Source organism: Vidua chalybeata, chromosome 23 (genome assembly GCF_026979565.1).
Source record: "Vidua chalybeata isolate OUT-0048 chromosome 23, bVidCha1 merged haplotype, whole genome shotgun sequence".
Classification (NCBI taxonomy): domain Eukaryota; kingdom Metazoa; phylum Chordata; class Aves; order Passeriformes; family Viduidae; genus Vidua; species Vidua chalybeata.
Genome location: NC_071552.1, coordinates 5952408 through 5974882, shown reverse-complemented (window position 1 = coordinate 5974882; position 22475 = coordinate 5952408). Strand labels below are relative to the sequence as shown.

The following is a 22475-nucleotide window of genomic DNA, read 5'->3' as shown; positions in this document are numbered from 1 at the left end:
TGACCCTTTTCCCAAGGAAAATAAAACCCTCCCATCCCCAGCATTTCTAGTTTAGAGAGAGGCCAAATCCAAATACAGATTTTCTCCTCATCTTCACATTGTTCCAATTTTGGGGTTTGTTTTTGATGCATCTTTGGCTGAGCTGCCAAGTTCCACCTCAGTTAAAGCCAGTCCTGGTCAGCTTTTCCCATTTCCTGGCTGGAAGTGCATCCTACAGCTCTGCTCCCACTGCCCCCGCTGCCCTGGGCTCCCACGGTAATTGAACAGGGTATTTTAATGCCAGGCCTGGCAGCTTGGCCTAAGTGATTGTAAACAGGGAGTCAGACATAAAAAGAGAGACGGCAAACATAAAATTTTATGGCTTTAATACCAGCAATTAGAGGGGAACACGGTTATGCTTTGTGGCAAAGGTTCCTGCTCCCTCCCTGCAGAGAGGCTTCTCCATTTGCAGGCATCCCTGGATGCTCCTGTCCCTCGCAGAGCTGTCCCTGCCTCGGGCACACCTGGCTGGGCCCAGGGCAGTGGGAGCAGCACAGGTGGGCACACCTGGCTGCACGGGAGGCCGAGCCCGGCTGCCAGGAGCTCGGCAGGAGGAGGGAGCAGCAGCAGATGCCGCCTGTCAGCCCGAGCAGATGCCTCATTAGCCACGGCGTGCGCCGCAGCCCAGCTGTGCCGAGGGGCCCGGCGGCCTCCGGCTCCAGATGAAGTTGTTGAGCTCGCCTTGCTCACCTCCCTTCTCCTCACACTTCCTCCTTCCCACTCCGCTGGCCGTGGCTTGTGCAGCACCTTCTCACATCCTTCCTCCTCATCCCTGGGGCAGCCATCCCAATTCCCCCCAGAGCATCCTCCTTTGATGCTCAGCACGAGAGGGGCTCAGAGCCAGATCTGTTCCTGCCAGTGCCCAGCACAGAGGGTCCCCGGGGAGGGGGAGCAGCTTTTGGGCACGGTGTTGGTGGTCGGGGGGGTTTGGCACCGAGGACGTGTCTCTGTCCTTATTTCACCGGGAGCTGAATGCTCGAGTGAGAGCCATCACTCATCGGCTTAAACAAAGTGTAGTACAAGACAATTCAATTAACAGCAGCGGAGTCAATAGCGCAGGGCCGGGAGCGCGGCGCTCCCCGAGCCAGGGGAAATCATCCCGCTGATGGAAATCATCCCTGGTGGCCACGGGCCGCCATCGGGGGCAGAGAGCCATGCTGCAGAGAAGAGCATCTCCTGGAGTATCCCCGACAGGGAAGAGGCAGCCTTGTCTGTGAGAACAGCCTGATTTCTCCACAGCCATCTGTACTCTAGGGATAGAGCCCAGGAATGGGCAAGGGTGGCCAGTAGGTGAAGGTGCGGATTCTGCCCCTCTGCTCCGCTCTCATGAGAGCTCGCCTGGAATACTGTGTCCAGCTCGGGGGTCCCAGGGCAGGAAGGACACAGATCTGTTTGAGTGAGTCCAGAGGGGCCATGGAAATGCTCCAGGGCTGGAGCCCCTCTGCTCTGGAGTTAGGCTGGGAGAGCTGGGCGTGTTTGCCTGGAGAAAAGGCTCCAGGGAGATCTTAAGAGTCCTTTCCAGTGCCTAAAGGGGCTCCAAGAGACCAAGGGATGGAGGGACAGGATAAGGGGGAATGGCTTCCCACTGCCAAAGAGAGGGGATAGATGTTTTTGTTCCCCTTGCTTTGAGCACTCTCTGCTTCTCTTCACAAACCCCCTCTCTTATGAGACCCCCAGAAATACACAAAGATCCTTCAGTTCACGTCTCCATCTTCTGCCCATTCTTGTATTCTCCAGCGTTCCCCTGAGCTTCCCTAACAATCCCCCCTCCAATGCACTTGTAATGCTATTCCTGTGTTTCCTGGGGTTTGCTTGTGTTTGACGAAAAGACCTCATCATTCCAGATTTGTCTTGCGTGAACTATCACAGCACTAGTGAACTGGAAATCTTTCTGAGTTTTCTTTCAGAAGCTTGTCCCTCGGGAGCATCGCTTTAGTAAGTGATTTTTCTGTTCTAGCCCAAGGATTGGATCCGCATCCGGTAGCCAAATTGAATTCATTCGGGCAAGGTTAAGAGCCATTTGATACAGTTTTAGATTAGGTGAAGGCAGCCATATATATTTCATATTCTGCACTAACTGCTGCACAGTTTCCAGGGATGGACCGGTGTAGCACTTATTGACTGCTCCCCAGTGGTCCTGCTGTTACAAATGGATGTTGCTAAACAGGGAGATGGATCCTAAATCTTTCCCTGCTGAAAGGTAATGGAAATAAAACAGAGTGACAGGCAGAGGGAATGGCTCGACACTTAATAAAAGGTTGGGGTGGCTGTCGGCGTGGCTGTGGGCAGTGGGGAGAGCTTCCCACTCAGCTGAGGGGAGGCTGTTTGTATTCCTCTCCTTGGCTTGAGCTCGTTCCCAGGCAGGATTGAGCGGGACTGTTAGAGGAAAGTATTGCTGCAGTCACCAGCGTGGTACCGCGCAGGGCTGCTGTGTTACCGTAGTAACAGGGAGGTGCTCAGAATCCTTCCTGCTCCCCTTCCCGGCTTGCAGGGAGCTGAATTCAGCGACCTGGCCACGTGCACCAAGGCTGAGTTGTGTCAGCCAAGGATACAGACATGGTTTGAATAGTAGAACAAATGGGTTTCTCTGTTTCCTTAAGGTGAGCTCATCCACAGTGGTAGTGATGCCTGAAATGCTCATGTGCCATCACCATCTGCTCCCGCTGGAACGATCTCAAGAGCAGGATCCCCTGGGGCCAGAGCTCTCCTTCCATGTGCTTGGCCTGTGGCAGGAAAAAAGGGAAAAGAAATTGCCCTGACGTCCCAGAGAGGCTGCTCAGGCTGTGAGATGCACACAGAGGCACAATGAGCCAAGGCAGCATCCCATGGGTCCAGGTTCATCCGTGGAAAGCAGAGAGGGAAATCTCTGTTGTCAGGGTGGAAGAGCTCACAACCCTGTGCACAGCTTTTAGCACAAGCCAGGTGAGAAAGGACTTTGGGAAAGAAGCAAGTTATATTTAGGATAACCAAAAGTCCCCCCGAAGGATCTTAAGGACAGTCAAGGCCCATAAAATTCTGTTCTTACTCACAAATCTCACCAATACTCTAGAGCATCAGGCCCGGGATGTTTATTGCTTTTCCAAAGGGTCCAGCTCCTGAAGTCATGACATGAAATGAGGGGCTCAGCCTTCCTTGCCTTTTGACTGTTTGATCTTTACAGCAGCAGGGAAAATTTAGAAAACATAACCTTTATGTTCTGCAGAGCCAGGGAGCAAATAAAAAGGACATAGAAGTCATTTGCTATTTATTTCTATTTCTGAAAAATTTCATCTTTTTTTTTTTTTTTTTTTTTAATTTTGAAAGTACCTTGGTCTCACACACATTTTTTAAGTGCTTGAAATGGTTTTGGGGAGTGGAGATGTGTAAAGAATGACAGGGTTTGGGCCTTTTTGTGCATCTTCTGAGCTGTTCCTCAAGCTGCTAGAAATGAGGAAAACAAAAACTAGGGAACAAAAAGCTGCCTAAAGATGTGACGGAAGAGCACAGATCCTCTCCTCCTAGAAATGTGTTTCTCAGGAGTGGGTGGAACTGGTGCAAGTGAGAATGCTTGACCTAAACCCTTGTGTCACACCAAGAGCTCTTCAAAGCAGGAGACAGCACAGAAGAGCTCTTCAGCTTCATGGCACAAGTGGCTCTAGAAATGGTATTCAGGGTGTTCAGTGTCAATTCTCACTCCACATTGTCCAGAGGACATTTGCCAAGGCTGTTCTGGGTGCTTTTGTTAGACAGAGTCCCGGGAGTGCAGACCTGTGACAATGTGACATCAGCATTGAGACATTTCCACCTCCCCTCCAGACAAAGCCAGGGATCAGAGGGGCAGGAGGTCACAGCGGGGGGACACAGGGCACTGCCATGAGAGGATGTGACATTTAAGCTCCACTTTATCTGTCCTTTGTCAGTAGAAGCCTTCCTCCTCCTTTTCTTCCTCCTCGTCCTTCTCCTTTTCCTTCTCCTCCTCCCCCATGTTCATCACTAAAACTGCCCCTGTGAAATTCAGGGTCCCTTTGATGAGGCATCTCCTTCCCTGTGCTAATCCATGATGCCTCCTCCCATGGGGCTTTCCCATTCATTTTCCTAGCTATAAATGTGTTTCTCCCTGTTCTCCCCATTTATTAATGATCCTGTTTAAAATGGCCAGAGGATTTGTGGAGGAAATGAACATTTTTGTTCTTGTTTGAAGCAGAAAAAAAGCAAGCCCTCCTCAAAAAAATTGCTCTGCATCGTTGCCTGGTTTGTTTTCTTCATAGCCAATTTAAAACTCCAAGTTGGTTGGTTTTTTTTGTTGTTGTTGTTTGGGTTAGAAATGAGTGCAAGCCAGGTAAAAATATTTTAGCTTGAGGGATTTTCCATCCTGAAAAGAAAAAAAGCAGAGAAGGAAGTGTGGAGGAAACAAAGCTCAAATAACACAGCGCTGCAAATCCCACCAACCTGGGAATTAAACATTGCTCCTTTTCCATCATTTCCTCAGAGAAGCCCAGCCACTGTGAACAGTCTTGACAAATGTGCTTGTATTGTTTGATAGGAATCTTCCAGTCAGTACTAAAATACAACGTTGTGGAGCAGGAGGGGGAGGGAAGGTGCACATTCATCTGTCCAAGGAACAAACAGCACTTGTTTGGATTCACACGGACACAGGCGGATCCAGGACTGACTGGGCAGTGGCCAGAGGTCTTTGATTGAGGGTGTTTGATGGCTGTGTATCCAGCAGTGTAAATGCAAGGGAGAGCATTTCCCTGTTGGCATCGGCATGGAGAGCAGCGATAAATTCGGGATGAAAGATCCGCTCATCACCGCGAGGCCCTGAAGGGACGGCCGGGCAGGGATGGAGAGTGATGGCTCACCAGGCACAGGAGCTGAGCTGGCAGGAGCCTGCCTTCCTCCCGGAGCCGACCTCGGCTCAGGAAAAAGAAAACCACAACATTTTTGCTGCTCTTCAGAATTCATCCTTTTTTCCAGGGTCCCAATTTTACATCATTTGAAGGAGGAGGCAGGCTTTGGTGCTGACTCTGGATGTCTCCCTGGGCCAGCTTCAGAGGAGGCTGTGTCATCTCCAACCTTTCAAGGAAGCCACAAGGGCTTAATTAAAACCTAAACCCGCGCACCGCTATTCAGATGAGACCAGCGGCTCCTCTGCTGACGGCAGCTCAAAGTTGTCACTTTGCTCATGCTGCACATTCGTGTTGGAAGGAAGGAAATTTCAGCTGGGAGACAGGCCCGGGGCTGGCGTGGGCTGAGCCCCTCTGCCAGAATCCTCTGGCTGGCAGGAGCGGGTCGGGGGGCCAGCAGCATCCCTGTAAGGCCAGGGAGCAATCAATCACTGGGACTTCGTTAAAAGATGCATCCAAGGCAGCTGCTTGACAGAGCCGGTGTGCAAGAGGTGACACAGACCTGACTCCAGTCACCAGCACGAGAGGGAGAGGGAGAATCTGCATTTCCCAATCACATCACTCTGGTCAGAAGTCACTTGTTTTCAGCTCCACTCTGGGCATTTGCATGCTTGGAAGGAAAAAAATGTAATATTAACCATTGCCTCCCATCCCTGAGGAGTCAGCTGGGACATGAAAAGGAGCAGCTACAAAGAGAGATGGTTTGGGGGGGTGGGAGACCCAGAGGAGTGTAGATTCAGGGAGCAGCTTAAAAGCAGGGTGGAGAATCCAGCCCATCCATGCAGTATCAGTTTGTGGTTCCCAGAAAAAGAAGAAACCGGGCACAGAAAAGGGACATATCTGTGAGATGTTCTCATTCCTGTGTGTGGCTGTAGCACTCATGCCTGTGTGTGCTGATAGGGCTGTGCATGGAGGGGCTGCACCTGTGGGACACACCTGTGTGACACGGGACAGGTGTGCACCCCAGGAACACCTGTAGGGTGTGCACCTGCACGTGTGTGCATCCAGACAGACCAGAAGAGACCTTAGTGAGACTGAAGGGACCATGAAGAGATTGTAGAAACCATGGCGAGGTTGTAGAAACCGTGCTGAGGCTGAAGCATGGTGATGTTGTGGAGACCAGTGAAGCTGTAGAGATTTGATTACCTTGTAGAGACCATGGAGAGATTGTAGAGACCATGGTGGGGTTAAAGATATCATGGTGAAGTTGTAGAGACCATGGAGAAGTTGTAGAGACCACGGTGGGGTTAAAGATATCATGGTGAGGTTGTAGAGACCATGGAGAGGTTGTAGAGACCACGGTGGGGTTAAAGACATCATGGTGAGGTTGTAGAGACCATGGAGAGGTTGTAGAGACCACGGTGGGGTTAAAGACATCATGGTGAGGTTGTAGAGACCATGGAGAAGTTGTAGAGACCATGGTGGGGTTAAAGATATCATGGTGAGCTTGCTCCTCTGGTGCAGCTTGAGGCTGTTTCTCCTTGTCCTGTCACTTCTTCCCCAGGAGCAGAACCCAGCCCCCACCTGGCTGTCTCCTCCTGTCAGGGAGTTGTGGAAACCCAGAAGGTCCCCCCTGAGCCTCCTTTTCTCCAGGCTGAGCCCCCCAGCCCCCTCAACTGCTCCTTACCAGACTCGTGCTCCAGCCCCTTCCCCTCTCTGTTCATGGTGTCTTGCCTCTGCCTGGGGCCTCAGGAGGTGCTGCAGGAGGTGGTTCCACCAAGAGGCCACCAGCCATTCCCACTTCCATCTGATTCCTAGCACACAGGGCCTCTGTGCCAAGCATACTCCACAACAACTTGCACAGCAGCTGTAGGAAAGTAATTTCTACATTATTTGATGCTCAAATGTTGGGAACCAGGTTGGGCCTTGCTCAGGTGCTTCCTGAACAAGCACAAGAAGGGAAATCAGACTAGAGATTGGGAAGGAATTGTTCCCTGGGAGGGTGCCAAGGCCCTGGCACAGGGTGCCCAGAGCAGCTGTGGCTGCCCCTGGATCCCGGGGATGTCCAAGGCCAGGCTGGATGGGCTTGGAGCAACCTGAGATAGGGGAAGGTGTCCCTGCCATGACAGGGGTGGAATGAGACAATCTCTAAGGGCATTTCCAAACCAAACCATTCTGGGATTCCAGGATATCCAGTACCACATCGAGGTGAATAAGATGCTGTGAGGGCACCACACACCACAGCCCATCCTGCTGTCACTGATCTCTCTTCAAGGAGATCCCAGCTGCTCTCCCCACTCCATCTGCAGCCTCCAAACAGCCACTGCAGGGGAGAAAATAAAACACTGAGTTCAAGGTGGGGGAGGGAAAAATTATTTTTAAAAAAATCAGCTGTCTGGCATCCCATAAATCTCAATTTATTTGTCCTTTTCTCTTTATACAAGCGTGAAGGGAAGCAAAGCCATGTGTACTGAGCTCCCTGGGGTCCCTGTCAGCGTGGAGGGGGATGTTCAAGGCAAGATGCCTTCAGCCCTCAGCCACCTGGAGTGAGGGGAAGGGGCTTTGTGGAGTTTAATTTCATTTTCCCCCTCAGGTGTCTCTGTGGTGGGATCATCCACAATGATTTTTGCCCCAGGGAAGAGGAAGGTGCTGGAAGGGGAAGGAGGAGCTGAAGAGTAGAACTGTGAGAAGTGACCTGAGGGTTCTGGTTGAGGGCAGGTTGGACATGAGTGACCAGTGTGTCCTGGCAGCCCAAAGGCCAGCGTGCCCTGTGGGGGTATGAGGGCAGGGAGGGATTGTCCTGCTGTGCTGGGGCTGGGGCAGCCTCAGCTCCAGTGCTGGGGGCAGCTGGGGCACCACAAAATAAATCGATCCACAGCTGTTGGAGAGTGCCCAAAGGAGGGACACGGAGATGGGAAAGGATCTGGAGGGGCCACAGGAGGAGCAGCTGAGGGCACTGGGATTGTTCAGCTGGAGCAGAGGAGATGAGGGCAGAGCTCAGGGGTTGCAGCTCCTCCCCAGGGCAGCTCCCATCTCTGCCCTGGGACAGGGACAGGAGCCAGGGCACGGCTGGAGCTGGGCCAGGGCAGGTCAGGCTGGAGAGCAGGAAAGGTTCTTCCCCCAGAGGGTGCTGGCACTGCCCAGGCTCCCCAGGGAATGGGCACGGCCCCGAGGCTGCCAGAGCTCCAGGAGCCTTTGGACAGCGCTGCCAGGGATGCCCAGGGTGGGGCTGTTGGGGATCTGGGCAGGGCCAAGGGTTGGATCCTGTGGGTCCCTCCAGCTCAGGATGTTCTGTGATTCCCTGATTCTGTTTCCCAGGTGCCCAGTGTGTGGGGGTTCCTCAGTGCCAGGTGCCAGGGCTCAGCTCAGCAGGGCCCTGAGGCAGCTCCTCCCTCCATTCCCCTCACTCTGCTGCTGGAGGAGCTGCTGGGGGTGGCCCCGTCAGGGTGATGCCAGAGTAATACTGTGGTGATGTTGTGATGCTGTGGTGATGTTGTGGTGATGTTGTGATGCTGTGGTGATGTTGTGGTGATGTTGTGATGCTGTGGTGATGTTGTGGTGATGCTGTGGTGATGCTGTGGTGATGCTGTGGTGATGTTGTGATGCTGTGGTGATGCTGTGGTGATGTTGTGATGCTGTGGTGATGTTGTGATGCTGTGGTGATGCTGTGGTGATGTGGTGATGCTGTGGTGATGTTGTGGTGATGTTGTGATGCTGTGGTGATGTTGTGATGCTGTGGTGATGCTGTGGTGATGTGGTGATGCTGTGGTGATGTTGTGGTGATGTTGTGGTGATGTTGTGGTGATGTTGTGGTGATGTTGTGGTGATGCTGTGGTGATGTTGTGGTGATGCTGTGGTGATGTTGTGGTGATGCTGTGGTGATGTTGTGGTGATGTTGTGGTGATGCTGTGGTGATGTTGTGGTGATGCTGTGGTGATGCTGTGGTGGTGCCATGGCAATGCTGTGGTGATGCCAGGATGATGTCATGGTGATGCTGTGGTGAGGTGAGGAGATGAGACAGGTGCCGTGGTGAGGAGACACCAGAGGCTGCTGTGACAGACAACCCAGGGGGTGTGGCAGGTGGCAGGCACTGCTCTCTGGCCCCACTGCAGAGCACCCTGTCCAAACTGCGAGTGCCCTCCCTCCAAAAGCCCTGCAGGAAGGGTGTGGATGTGGGGTTTGCTCCCATACCCCACAGGCTCTGCAGCCCCAAGGTGTGGTGGGGTCTGTCCCTCCGGGCTTTGGGCACAGGGGGTGTCTCAGTCCAGGTGAAAACACCTCTTCAACCAAACATCTATTTCCTGCCTTGTTGCTGAAGCAGTAATTGTGGGGTTTCAGTTGGTTTTGGATTTTATTTTGCTTCTGGAGTAGCTGTTCTGTTTTTCCTGAGCTCCTAGCAAGATTTGCTTAGGAGTTGGGTATCCACAGCACCTGGATTTGATGTGCCCATAGCTGCAGAGAGGTGGGATTGGGATGGATGCTCCCAGCCTTGGAGGATCCCAGGGTTTGCTGTGATCATCTCTGTAGCCTCTCCAAAGCTCTTGCTGAGTGGTGCTGCAGCTGCTTGGGTCACAGGGAGTTTGAAAAGGTTCTTGCAGGTTCAGGAGTGCACAGCTGAGAGCAGGCAATGGATGCTGCTCCCCATATCCCTGCACTTCAGCTGCTGTGCAGCATCTCCCACACATGGGGTGATGGGACAGCCTGGTGGCTTTTCCCTCAGCGCAGTGGGAGCTGGCATGGACTGTTTACCACCCTTTTCTGACTGTTTAACACCCCCTTTCTGTCTGCTTAACATCCCTCTTTCCCCCTCTTTGCACAGAACTTGTATCCAAATCTTCATTTTCCCTGGACTAGGACATTCACAACTTGTGTGCAGTAATTACACTCTCCATCGCTTTCCCATCAAGAAGTAAATGGAAGAAAACCACATCCCAAGGTAGCAGCACTGACCTTCATTTCGGAAGGTTAGCCACAGTCAGCTGGGCTATAATCCAGCCCTAAATTTACCCAAGGCCTTGCTGTTCCCTCGGGCTGGCCATGTGCTGAGATGGGGGGTGGGAGGCTGATGGGAGAAGGACAAGTGCTCTGGGAGGTGTTTTCCATGGGAAAAGGTGTCTGTGAGGAGGGGCTGGGGTGGATTTTTGGGGTCACTGTCTGCAGCAGGCAGTTCCTGACGTGTGCTTCGCCCTGCTGGTGGCTTTGAGAGCAGGAAGGTGTTGGGGTCCCCCTGAGGTCAGACATTCAAAGTTCATTAATCCCCTTCTCTTCCATGGCCTGGCAGGGCTGTGACGCTGCCTGTGTCTCTCTGAAATGTCACCTTTGCCTACTGATGATGGATAAACTTCTTTCCAAAGACTTTCCCTAAGGTGTGGTGCCTGATGTAAATTCCAAAGAACATGGCCTTCCTTCGCTCCGTCCCACATAGCTCTGAGGGATTAAATCCTCCTGCCAGGGTTGGCAGTTCTGGGATAAACCTTGGGAAAGGTCAGCAGGTCTGTCCCATTCCCTCCAGCCTCTTGGTTGCTGCAGCACGTTCTCACCAGCCTGCTGCTGGCTGTACATGGGAATATTCCAGCCCATGGAATGCCAGGGAATGTGGTCACCAGTTAATTCCCCACCTGTCACCCAGACCATTTAAAGCTTGCTGAGGGAATATCTATTTGAAGGCCTTCAGGAAGCCACCGTGCTGTGTCCCATAGTCCAGGGAAAACTTTCCCTGCTCTGCTCTGATGCTGTGCTGAGGGAGGTCCAGCATTTCTCCACATTCTTTAGGGAACCTACCAGCTCTCCTTTACAAAGGAACTCTGTCTCTTCCTTCCAAAGTTATTCCTGTGTTGTTCTGCCCAAGCAGGGGGTTTTGGGGTCTGTGTGGAGTGGACATCTGTCCTCTGTGCCCAATCCTACTTCCTTTGGCTGTGGAAGGAAGGGACATGTTTCTGCCATTCCCTGAGAGGATGATTACGGAATGTTGAGGTGAAAGACATTGTCTTGATCTGCTGTAAGCCCAGCTCAGGCAAACCCTGCACCTCAGCTGCCCTAACACAGTGTGCAGGGCAAGAACTGGATCCTGGTATCTTTATTATTCCTTCTAGACTTGCTCTGCACTTCTCATTTGCTGTCTTTGAAAGAGGAGGGGTGGAAATAGATGGCCATGAGAATTGTGTTCAGCTATTTCATGAAAGTCATAATCATTTCTAATCTGAACGTGCAGGGACTGCATCACACTGCCCAATCTGTCACCAAGATTGTCCTGCAGCTGCAGTTTAGCCAGAAAGTAAAAACTCATCCAGAGAGAAATACAGGAAACGAGCGTCTCTGGGGCTGGGCAACTTTTTGATGCTAGGACAGCCCAGGTGCTGAGCAGTGGTGGGTTATCCAAACCAGTCCTACAGATCAGAGATGCATCCCTGGGATGGGAATGGAAGAAGGAGCAGCTGGTCTATGGAATAATGGCTTGCTCCAAGTGTAGATGGAGGAGGTGGGCAGCCTTCTGTCCTCACTGCAGGCAGGGCTGACAGTGCAATTCCCTGTGGATACTCACAGCATTGGAGAATCACAGCATGGTTTGGGTTGGAAGGGAATTTAGAGACCATCCCATTTCACCTGCTGCCACCTTCCACCAGACCAGGTCACTCCAAGCCCCATCCAACCTGGCCTTGGACACTTCCAGGGATCAGGAAGAGTTTCCTCAGACATCAAGTGAGTCCCAAACAAGGGTATTTCATCTGGGCAGATGGCAGGGGGTGACCAGAACTCTGCTCATCTCCTCCCAAAGGAGCCCTGTGGATGCATCCCTCACCATTCAGGGCTGGGGCTGTGGGGGCAGCGGGTATTCCACCTGTGCCATTGAGTCTCTGTGTGACTGTCAGGCTTTAATGCAGATTATTGTCTCTTTTCCCACACTAGGAGGGCTGAGTGCCCTTGGTGATGGGATCTGCCTGCCCAAAGAGCCTGCTGGCACTGGTGTGAGTGCCCTTATGTGCTGCAGGACTCTCCTCTGGGAAGTCCCTGAGCTGGCAAAAGGGAAGGACATTATTAGGGAAGTTGGAATCCCTCCAGCATCCGTGATCCTCTCATGTTTGTTCCCTGTGTGTTTGCCAAAAGCACCCTTATTTATTTCATCAGCTAAATGCTGCAAACCAGATGCCTGAGCTCCATCAAGGCATTTAATGATGATGATCATTGCTTCCCCTAATGCAGTGTCTTCTAGCGAGGACGATGCCACAGCAGTGCACAGCTGTTGACCAATGGGGGCCTGTCTGTTTTCTCCAGTGTTTTATGGTACTTATCTATTTTTTTTTTCTGCTAAGCCTCCTTTTTTTCCTCTCTTTTTCTTTTTTTCCTTTTTTTCTGCTGAGTTGCAAGAAGTTCTGAGGTGGAACGTGGCAGCTGTTTAATGGTGCAGGAAGGAGCCTGGCGAGGCAGATGAGCTCAGGGAGTGAGGAGAGCCTCCCGCTCCTCTGTAGTGCTGCAGAAAGTCTCCTGTGTGACAGAAACACGGTCCCTGCATCCTCACAGAAGCAGGGAAAGGATGTGGCTGCTCTTTCCTAGCTAAGCTCGGAGTAAATAACACAGATGAGTAAATAATACAGACCAGGCTGCACGAGGAGGCTTTGGCACAGCCAGAAGGAAGATTGATCCTAAGGGGTTTCTTTCTGGTGCAGAGCCGTGTTTTTCCTTGGCTGGATGCACCAAGATGAGCTTGAGAGGACACGAGGCAGGGCACAGATGTTGGGAAAGGCACACATTGGGCATGGGGGGATAACTTGGCACAGGAAAGCTGCTCAGAACCTGCATTTCCCAGGGGTGTACCTGACTGTTCTGCTGAGCTGCTCCGTTGATCAGGATTGAGAACGTGCTGGGGACAGGTCAGATTGCTTCATTTTATCTGGTGGCTTCACTGGGAAGGTGGAAGCAGGATCGTGTCCTTGCCATCCCAAGGTGTTCCAGGACGGACGTGCTGCTGTGGAGACAGGCAGAGGCACTTCCCAAAAGGAGACATCAGCCCACAAGGCACTTCCCAAAGGGCAATACCAGCCCACAGGGAAGAAGCTGTGACAGTAACAGTGGTGAGGCCCTGGCACAGGGTGCCCAGAGCAGCTGTGGCAGTGCCCAAGGCCAGGCTGGACGGGGCTTGGAGCAGCCTGGGACAGTGGAAGGTGTCCCTGCCGTGGCAGGGGTGGCACTGGTGGCACTTCAGGCTGCTGCCATGCTACAGGAAGCACACGTGGCTGTTCAATGCAGCCGCGGTGCCGCCTTCCTGCTGGGAAGCGCCGTGTAACTTCTGGAGGTGTCTTAAGATCTCTTAAGAGACAATTAAGAATTCCAGTGTTGCTTTGATATTTGTTGAACAAAACATTGACACAACACACCAGGCTATTCAGGTTTGTTTTAACTTGCAGTTTAGGTTTAAAAAAAAAAAAAAAAGAGTATGAAATGAATTAGCAAATTATTTTGATTGCTTTGTTCATTTTTCCAGCAAGAAAGTTACCCACCTGGAAAATACTGACTGGCTGCAGGCAGGAGCAGAATTTATTACCTGAGATAAATGGATCTGGGATAAAAGTCCTCTTTATTTTTTCATTTTAGCTGCAAAGGATGATATGCTTCTGTTCTGCTCTTTGTGCCCAAGATCAAATAAGAAGGAACTTTGCATAGGTGTGCCAATGCCTTTCAAGGGGAAGTTTCTCCCCCCACCCCAACCTTCCTTTTCCTCCTGGAAGCAGCACCTTGGACTTGAGATGAGAGCAGTGTTTGACGTCCTTTTCACAGTGATGCCAGCATGACTGAATCCCAGAACTGGCACTCATTCTGTGTTCCATCCCCTGCGCACAGGCTCTGATCTCTCTACCTTGGCCTTGTTTTATTCCCTTTTTTCTTCCTTTCTTTCTCCATTTCTTTGGAAAAGAAGGCTTTGTGGGAGAAGCCTCGTTTCATTTCCCTGCAGGTCCCGAGGGGCGGCTGGTGGATCTCCTACGCAGGGTGTCAGCTGCATTAAATGAACACACTCAGATCACTGTAAATCCCTATTTACACATCATAAACACGAGGATATAAAACATAGAGGAAATAATACATTATTGATTACATCAGTGGCATGTAATGTCCTTTGAAAGGCGGGTGGTGCTTGCCCATCCATCAGCGCTCCAAACGCAGATCCTCCTGCTCCCCGGGAATTCAGGGCAGGTCAGCTGTGTGTGCCTGGCTCCCCTGGCTCCTGTGCAGAGAGGATGGGCAGCAATGGGGAAAGGTGGCTTAGAGCTGTTTGCAGAGAGAACAGCAAAGGGCAGTATCAGCCTAAAAGAAAGAAGTTTTGACAGCGACGGTGGGCAGGCCCTGGCACAGGGTGCCCAGAGCAGCTGTGGCTGCCCCTGGATCCCTGGAAGTGTTCAAAGCCAGGCTGGACAGGGCTTGGAGCAGCCTGGGACAGTGGGAGGTGTCCCTGCCCATAGCAGGGGGTGGCACTGGACGGGCTTTAAGTTTTCTTCCAAGCCAAACTATGCTATGCTATTTCCCCTGCCTGCAGCCCTGTCTTTTGGGCATGTTGGAATTTTCCTTTAGGCAAGACGGTGCTTGAAAAAAAATTTTCCTACAAGTGCAGCCAGAGCATTCAAATCTCATTGTCCTTCCCCGTCAGAGCAGACAACATCTCCCATAAGGAGTGGGTTATGTGCAGGATGCCCAGGTCACGTTGTATGTGAGCAAAATGAAAGTTTGGTACAACACCTGGGGGTGCAGAGTAAGTTATTTTTTTGGGATTGGGAAGGATGGCTCACAAGCCCTGACATCATTCTTATGCCTATCAGTCGGATGCACTCCAAAGCAAAAAGTTGGTGGTTTTTTCTCTGTGTGTATGAATTTTTGTTAGGTTTTGTGTTTGTTTTTTTAAAAAATGGTGATATGCTCACCACCTGAGGTGCCCTATCAGCATCACTGCCCTGGCACTCATGTTACAGTGATGAAGAGCAATATTTTGATGGTTACTGAAATTGTAGGTGATGATTCCTTCCTTCTCAACAGCAGGCACCATTCCTCACTTCCCATGCGATTCATGAAATTCATTCCCTTGTTTTATCTCTGGCTGAGGTTGCAGGCGAGTGAGGTCGGTGAGGCTTGACAGGCATTTGGAATAGGTTTTGTTGGGTTTAAATGAGTTGAGAGTTCAAAGCCAGGCAGGTAATGGAGCGGTTCTGCTCCCCTTGTTCACTCTGAGGAGATTGCAGACCCTGCAGCTCCTCACAGTGCTGCTTCAGAGGCCAACTGCTCCAGTCAGGAGAATCCTGAGGTACAGCTGGGTTAGAGGGCACTGCAGGACAAGGGGGAATGGCTTCACACTGATGGGGGCAGGGTTCAGGTCGATGTTGGTGACGCCTCAGGTTTTAGCTTTTCTATTTTTCAGGTTCTGTGCTGCTTTAGTGTGTAGTTCTGAGCTTCACATGAGGGGATGGTGAGCTCTGTGCACAGAGCAGGGAGACAAAACAATTCCTTCTCCAGCTGGGGACCAAGGACAAATGATCCAAATTTCAGGCCCAAGAGCACAAACAGTGTGGGCTGGAGAGAGAAAAACAAGCAGGATGGGACTGCATGGGCTAAAGCTGGAATTGGGCAATGAACTCCAATGTGCAAATGGAGCAGAACTGATCAAAGTGAGAGACCCCGTGAGCGTTTGTGCATTTTGGGACCATTTTGGTTCATCTTGGGTGCGGCCCTGGCTGGGCTCTTGTGCTGCCCAAGGTGGATCCATTGAGGCCTCCTAATAAATCCCTACTTTATTCTTTAACTCTGTCTAGTCTCTGTTCTAGGGCAGCCTCACAAAGCATCAATGGGAAGAAATCCTTCCCTGTGAGGGAGGTGAGGCCCTGGCACAGGTGCCCAGAGCAGCTGTGGCTGCCTCTGGATCCCTGCAACTGTCCAAGGCCAGGCTGGAAGGGACTTGGAGCACCCTGGGATAGTGGAAGGTGTCTCTGAGGATGGAATGAGATGATCTTTAAGATCCCTTTCAACCCATCCTTTTCCTGGTTCTAACAGAGCATCTTCATGAAACGTGGATAACTTGACTGTAGACATGGGGAAAGCTCCTGGCCCCATGAGCCACCCCAACCTTGGATCCCAGCTGTTTACTCACTCTGCTGTGAAAACATATTAAAGTTCCCTTTTCCCGCAGCTTTTTTCCTCCAGGTATTTAATCTTAGTTTACAGATGAAATGTGCAGTGGAGAAAAAGATGCTAATCACACAGTTGCTGCACTCTGCTCCAGCCACTGAAAAATTTATTACCATCTGTCCTGGACTGGACAGGGCTGGAGCATCACCCTGCTAACAGCTTTGGAGCAGCAGCAGAGAGACCCAACATCACAGCAGGGCACAGCCCTGAGCCCCTGGGGCCACCAGAGACTTCACAGGGGTTGGTGCAGGAGAGCTGCATTTCCTAATCTCTTCTTGGCTCAGCTCAGAGGCAAGGAAACTCCGGGCTGGGCTGGAAGCTTCCAGCACTTGGCTGTGAGTGCCACCAGCAGCTTCCCGGTGTTTCACGGTCAGAGGAGATTTTTATCCACCATTTGTCAACACTCTCAGGCACCTGGTGGGATTTTTGGGGTGTCCTGTGCAGAGCCAGGAGTTCAACTCAATCCTTGTGGGTCCCTTCCAACTCAGGATATTCTATGACTTAGCTACTCAGCTCTTCCCACTTTTTTTAGCCAGCTGTTGCGGTGTCATTATTTCAGTCTCCCGGATACATCGTTATGTACATCCCTAATAGGTGCCTTGCCTGGCTGTAACAGGGCACGTGGTGTTACATGATCAGGTTCTGACAGGCTTCTACAAACCCGGAGCAGAAGGCAAGGTCAGAAATCAGACCAGAAATGGGATTTCTCCAGCTCCCAAAGAAAGGTGTTTGGCTGTGCAGCTTTCTGAGCATCTTGTAATATCAAACAGTCTTGGAGGTAAAGTGGTTTGATTTTTGGCCTGTCTCTGCCCTCAGTGGATTATTTGACTTACAGTTCAGAAAGACTCAAACTGCAGGTCCTGTGATGCATCTTAAATATATGATTTTCACTTGGCTTTTTGCAAGACCAAAGTTTCTTCCTGGCAGATCCTCCTGTAACTGTATTTCCTCTCCAGCACCAGCAAGCCCAGCAGAATCTTGGAGCACACAACCATTCCATAAAGTCCCTCTCCTGTGGCTGTGTTTGCTTATGTCTCTCTTTTTTTTTTTTTTTTTTAATTTGGACTATTTTCATAAAACCTCACACCTTGGAGAACCCAAAATTGCTGAGCAAGGAGATAATCATCAGTGGTGCAAGGAGTGCTTGTGTCTCTCCTGCAATTAGCAAACCTTAACGCAGGCTTGGCTCTCTTTCCAATTAAACCCTGGCAAGCTGGAATGCACGATGTGCTAATGAAATGGGGAGTTTTGGAGCTCCTCTGCTGGCTGTTTGGAGGATAAGGGAGCTTTAGGCTGTCTGGTTGAAACGAAGCCATCGAAAGTAATGGGCTGGACAATCTCACCCCATTACTTTTAATGGGATTGAGAGAGTGCATGGGGAGCAGCACTGGGGGAAGCAGGGGAGCTGTTTCCACAGATCATCCAAGTTATGGCAAATGCTGGGAAAATGCCCTTCTGGCAGCAGGAGCTGAGTGCAGTGACAGGGTTTGGCAGGGAGGGAGCAGGGAGCATGAAGGCACCAGTGCCACAAGTCAGCCCTGAGTGGGGGCTGATTTTGGTCAGGGCATGTCACAAGAGGGGGAACTGCTGGGTGTGGGAGATCCCTACTGCTGGATGGGGGAGATCCCATTGCTGGATGGGAGATCCCATTGCTGGGTGAGAGAGATCCCACTGCTGGATGGGGGAGATCCCATTGCTGGATGGGGGAGATCCCATTGCTGGATGAGGGAGATCCCATTGCTGGATGGGAGATCCCATTGCTGGATGGGGGAGATCCCATTGCTGGATGAGGGAGATCCCATTGCTGGATGGGAGATCCCATTGCTGGATGGGGGAGATCCCATTGCTGGATGGGAGATCCCATTGCTGGGTGAGAGAGATCCCACTGCTGGATGAGGGAGATCCCATTGCTGGATGGGGGAGATCCCATTGCTGGATGGGAGATCCCATTGCTGGGTGAGAGAGATCCCATTGCTGGGTGAGAGAGATCCCTGCTGCTGGGTAGGGGAGATCCCATTGCTGGATGGGGAGATCCCATTGCTGGATGGGGAGATCCCATTGCTGGATGGGAGATCCCATTGCTGGGTGAGAGAGATCCCTGCTGCTGGGTAGGGGAGATCCCATTGCTGGATGGGGAGATCCCATTGCTGGATATGGGAGATCCCATTGCTGGGTGTGGGAGATCCCTACTGCTGGATGGGGGAGATCCCATTGCTGGATGAGGGAGATCCCATTGCTGGATGGGACATCCCATTGCTGGGTGAGAGAGATCCCACTGCTGGATGAGGGAGACCCCTGCTGCTGGGTGGGGGAGATCCCATTGCTGGATGAGGGAGATCCAATTGCTGGATGGGGAGATCCCATTGCTGGATGAGGGAGATCCCATTGCTGGATGGGGAGATCCCATTGCTGGATGAGGGAGATCCCATTGCTGGATGAGGGAGATCCCATTGCTGGATGGGAGATCCCATTGCTGGGTGAGAGAGATCCCATTGCTGGGTGAGAGAGATCCCTGCTGCTGGGTAGGGGAGATCCCATTGCTGGATGGGGAGATCCCATTGCTGGATGGGGAGATCCCATTGCTGGATGAGGGAGATCCCATTGCTGGATGGGGAGATCCCATTGCTGGATGAGGGAGATCCCATTGCTGGGTGAGAGAGATCCCTGCTGCTGGGTAGGGGAGATCCCATTGCTGGATGGGGAGATCCCATTGCTGGATATGGGAGATCCCATTGCTGGATATGGGAGATCCCATTGCTGGATGGGGAGATCCCATTGCTGGATGGGGAGATCCCATTGCTGGATATGGGAGATCCCATTGCTGGATGGGGAGATCCCATTGCTGGATATGGGAGATCCCTGCTGCTGGATGGGGAGATCCCACTGCTGGATATGGGAGATCCCTGCTGCTGGATGGGGAGATCCCACTGCTGGATGAGAGAGATCCCATTGCTGGATGGGGGAGATCCCATTGCTGGATGGGGGAGATCCCATTGCTGGATGGGGAGATCCCATTGCTGGGTGAGAGAGATCCCATTGCTGGGTGAGAGAGATCCCATTGCTGGGTGAGAGAGATCCCTGCTGCTGGGTGGGGGAGATCCCATTGCTGGATGGGGAGATCCCATTGCTGGATATGGGAGATCCCATTGCTGGATATGGGAGATCCCACTGCTGGATGGGGAGATCCCATTGCTGGATGGGGAGATCCCATTGCTGGATGGGGGAGATCCCATTGCTGGATGGGGGAGATCCCATTGCTGGATGGGGAGATCCCATTGCTGGGTGAGAGAGATCCCATTGCTGGGTGAGAGAGATCCCATTGCTGGGTGAGAGAGATCCCATTGCTGGATGGGGAGATCCCATTGCTGGATGGGGAGATCCCATTGCTGGATGGGGAGATCCCATTGCTGGGTGAGAGAGATCCCATTGCTGGGTGAGAGAGATCCCATTGCTGGGTGAGAGAGATCCCATTGCTGGATGGGGAGATCCCATTGCTGGATATGGGAGATCCCATTGCTGGGTATGGGAGATCCCATTGCTGGATGGGGAGATCCCATTGCTGGATGGGGAGATCCCATTGCTGGGTGAGAGAGATCCCTGCTGCTGGGTGGGGGAGATCCCTGCTTCGTGCCTGCTTTGGTCCCTCCCTCATACCCATCTTCCCTGGTTTACCTTCCTACCCCTTACCTGTGCTAACTGCACCTGCAGAGGTGGAAGGAGGGTTTAGCATGGTGTGAACCACAATGATTTCAGCTGAGGCAGCTGAGCATCGCTAGCAAAGCGTTTGCAGCGTGAAGATCCAGCTAGTGGGACCAGTTGCAGAAATTGTGAGTTTTCAGGTCAATTAGGAAACTGAAAATGCTCAAAAAGGGGAGAGGGATGGTCATGAGACATGAATATCACTGGAGTAAATATTTAGGCTGAATGCTGCAGCCTGAAGTTGTCGTGGATGCTCAGTGTCTCTGGTGTCGTCTCTGGAGCTGGGCAGGGTGAGCGGTGCCAGGGCAGGGCGAGCTGAAGCACCCAGCCTGAGGCCGCTGCTGTGGATGCCTGCCTGGCCTGGAGGGTGGATTTGTTCCTCGTGGTGGGACTGAATCTGCTCCCGCTGGGACATGGAAGGAACATGGTCTGGACAGGGCAGCAATCAGCCTCCCACAGCCTGAGATTTGCACACTCACTTTCTTTTCTCCTCCTGCTGAGCGTGGCCAAAGCCTTCCCTGCCAGCGCGCTCGAACCTCAATACCTCAATCAAAGCAGAAAGGGATGGGAGTGTGGTGATGAGATAATCCCTTAAATCTTACGGCTTTCTCCCTCTCCCTGTAATTGGTGCCTTGTTCCTGGGTGGAGGGCTGAGACCTGTTCTCACGCTGCCCCTTCCATTTAGCACCACAGCTCTTCCAGAAAGTTTGAACAGAAAGGGAAGAGCAGGGACTGCAGCAAATGCACCTCCAAGTGGGATTAACCTGGAATTGCTTCTTCCTTGGCCAGTTTACTCATCTGTGATGGTTTGGCTACACCACCACAAGGTTCCCCAAGCTGTTTAGGAACCTCAGCTCCCATTCAAGTTCCTGGGAAGTAATTCAAGTTTGGATATCTGAGGAGGAAATGGGGATTAACCTGTGCCGTGCGTCTGCCCTAAGATAACACATTCACGTCACTGATCTCTTTCATCTTGGAGAGGAAACAGCACAGCATGGACTGGTCACAGCAGGTCTCCTGCCCCTTCCCACCTCACAGGCAGGAAGGCAGCTAAAAGAGATGGCTGAGAGTTGCCAAGGAGAGGAAAAATGAAATAGAAGCTGAAGATCAGAAATATTTTTAAAACGCCTCAGATGCAGAAGAATTGCAGCCGTGCTGTGAGGTAACCAGCAAATAGAATTTAATTATACGATACACAGGAATAATGGAGCTTGTGAGGCTGGAGTGTGATTTCCCAGTAATAGGAGGACAGCAGGGATCCCTGCCTGGGCTCTGTGTGTGTGTTCACGGAGAGCAGGACGGTGCTGCAGTGCTTTCCCTGCCTCCAGAGGGGAGGGAAGGGCCACAGCTCCTCCAGCTTGGACTCGCTGGGCACTTCTTGGGGTGGCCAGCACATCCAGCCTTTGGAGCAGCTGGGCAGTGGGATTCTCTGGATCGGGGCCAGGAGAATCTGGGGCACATGGGCTTGAAGGCAGTGGCTGAGGTCAGGCAGAGGAAAGCTGTGATCCCAGCACATCTCCGAGGGCAGAAGTGGTTTGTGCTTCCCGGTGCTGCTGTCTGTCTTCCAGACTTGTAAGAAGGATGGCTTAGGCAGAAACACATCCAAGGTGGGAGGTGTGAGGAGCCATTGTTGATCCAGAGCACGGCTATAGATGTGACCTTTACGGTTCTGTGGGTTTATTTTTATTATTTTTCTCTCCAGCTTATCCACAATCTGTCAGAGCAGCGTGGGGACTTCCAGGGTTTATTGCAAAGTGTTTCCATTGCCATGATCTCCTCCCAGTTGAGCTTGTTTTATTGTGTTGGATATTCACCTTAGGGGATTGGTTGGTTGGTTGGTTGGTTTGTTTGTTTGTTACAAGTTGCTCTGGGTGGGGTGTGAGGCAGGGACACTCCCACTGCTGTGTGGATCTCTAGACCTGCATGTAAATGTGGTCTCTGAGTGACAAGAAATGTTGCTTATTCCACCATGAGATGTTCCCACCAGGCTCCAGGATAATGTGCTATGTCTGATGTTGCTTGGATTGGGGTGGGACACACAGGGGTCCTTCAGCAGGAGCAAGGAACAGTGCAGAGGCTTTCAGTGAAATGAGAAGCCCCAGTGAAATCAGGCCTTCAGAGAAAACACTGCACTCTTAAGGAAACAAAATATGTGGATTTTGCATCTTTCTCCCTGTCAGTTTTGTTCTGAGCTGGTTTTAGACCATCTCAGAGTCTCACAATCCCTGCTGTTGAAAGCCCTCCCAGTTTGTAGGAGCACATCCTGATCCAATCACTGGAGATGGAGCAGGAAGGCTGAACACAGCTTTAGAGCAGCTCGATCCATCTCCCAAACACCCCTTCCCTTGCAGACCCTGATTCACACAGACCCTTGTGCTGCAGACTCTGAGGCTTTTCCAATCTCTGGGCCACATCCCCATTAAGGCATTTTATTTCCCTGGAGAGCTTTTTTTCAGTGGAAGGGGTGCTGCAGAAAGCTGGGATGGGTTTCGTACATGAAGAGTGGGGTCAATTTTCTGCTGTCTGGAGTTGAATGTGCAGCTCCTGGGTTTGGTGGGGTGGAAGAAGGTGGGTGGAGGAAGTTACGTGGCACCACAGCCCTTGCCAGGCAGGTCCCCAAGTCCCTGCAAGTCCAGGGCTGAGCAGCCAAGCAGAGCATGGGGGGAAGTGACAGACAGCCCAGGCCTATCCCAGCCCTTGTCTCAAGCAGAGGAATTCCTGGAGGAGGTGGAGCAGTCAGACAGGGTG

At 51.9% G+C, this 22475-nt stretch overlaps 1 protein-coding gene across 4 annotated transcripts in view; it reads left to right on the top strand.

The window, feature by feature from the left end:
• The window catches only part of KIRREL3 (kirre like nephrin family adhesion molecule 3), a 371179-nt gene that overhangs the window by 206699 nt on the left and 142005 nt on the right, over positions 1 to 22475 (top strand). The window contains exon 1 of one of the 4 annotated variants that reach the window (XM_053963260.1): positions 20874 to 20889. The exons of the other annotated variants lie outside the window; for them this stretch is intronic. The gene's annotated coding sequence lies outside the window, so the exon portion shown is untranslated. Of the gene's footprint in view, positions 1 to 20873; positions 20890 to 22475 lie in introns of those variants that run through there. 4 annotated transcript variants of the gene reach the window in all.